General features: G+C 39.7%; 1 non-coding gene across 1 annotated transcript; it reads right to left on the bottom strand.

Moving 5' to 3' along the window:
- Window positions 1-214: 214 nt before the first annotated feature.
- Window positions 215-321, bottom strand: LOC121227379 (small nucleolar RNA R71). The gene has a single exon (XR_005924993.1). It is a non-coding gene; the product is annotated as a small nucleolar RNA R71 (small nucleolar RNA).
- Between the last annotated feature and the right edge of the window lie 631 nt (window positions 322-952).

The raw sequence follows: 952 nt of genomic DNA, 5'->3' as shown, positions 1-952 counted from the left end.
TCCAAACTCTCATTCAGCAAATTGTCTGGAATTCTGCGACACTTTTAAGATCAATGGTGTTTTTGACGATGCCATTCGCCTTCGGTTATTTCCCTTTTCATTGAGAAATAAGGCTAAACAGTGGTTGAACTCGTTACCACAATGGTCAATCACCACTTGGGAACAAATGACCAAAAAATTTTTACTCAAATATTTTCCGCCGGCTAAAACGACTAAATTAAGGAATGATATCTCTTGTTTTGTGTAAATGGATCTAGAAACTCTTTATGATGCATAGGAGAGGTACAAGGACTTATTAAGAAGGTGCCCTCACCATTGGTTACCTCTTTGGTTACAGGTTTAGACTTTTTACAACGGTGTGAACCCCTCAACAAAGCAACTGATCGACACAGCCACCGGTGGAAACTTAAACAACAAAACACCTGAAGAGGCTTATGAATTTATTGAAGAGATCTCACTAAATAACTATCAGTGGCAAGTCATGAGAACAAAGTCGACAAAAGCAGCCGGTGTTTTCAACCTCGACGCGGTAGCTATGCTCTCTAACTAGGTAGAACTTTTAAATAAAAAGATTGATGGTTTGTATGATTCTACTCAGGTACATCCAGTGATGAGGTGTGATTCAAATGGAGGAGGAGTGCATAATACAGATTATCTGTCTTTCAACCCTAGCACTGCTGAGAAACAAGTCCACTATATGGGTGATTATTCTAGACCTCAGAATAACCCGTATAGTAACATTTATAATGCAGGTTGGAGGAACCATCCCAATTTCTCGTGGGGTGGTCAGGGAAATCAAAGGCCACAACATCCTCCAGGTTTTCAACAACCATCTACCCAACAAGAGAAGAAACCGAACCTTGAGGAGATGCTTACAAAATTCATCTCAGTGTCGGAAACTCATTTTCAGAATACTGAAACAGCGTTGAAGAATCAATAAATGTCGATTCAA

This window comes from Gossypium hirsutum, chromosome A03 (assembly GCF_007990345.1).
Source record: "Gossypium hirsutum isolate 1008001.06 chromosome A03, Gossypium_hirsutum_v2.1, whole genome shotgun sequence".
In the NCBI taxonomy this organism is placed as follows: Eukaryota; Viridiplantae; Streptophyta; class Magnoliopsida; order Malvales; family Malvaceae; genus Gossypium; species Gossypium hirsutum.
This window is presented reverse-complemented; position numbering and strand designations above follow the sequence as displayed.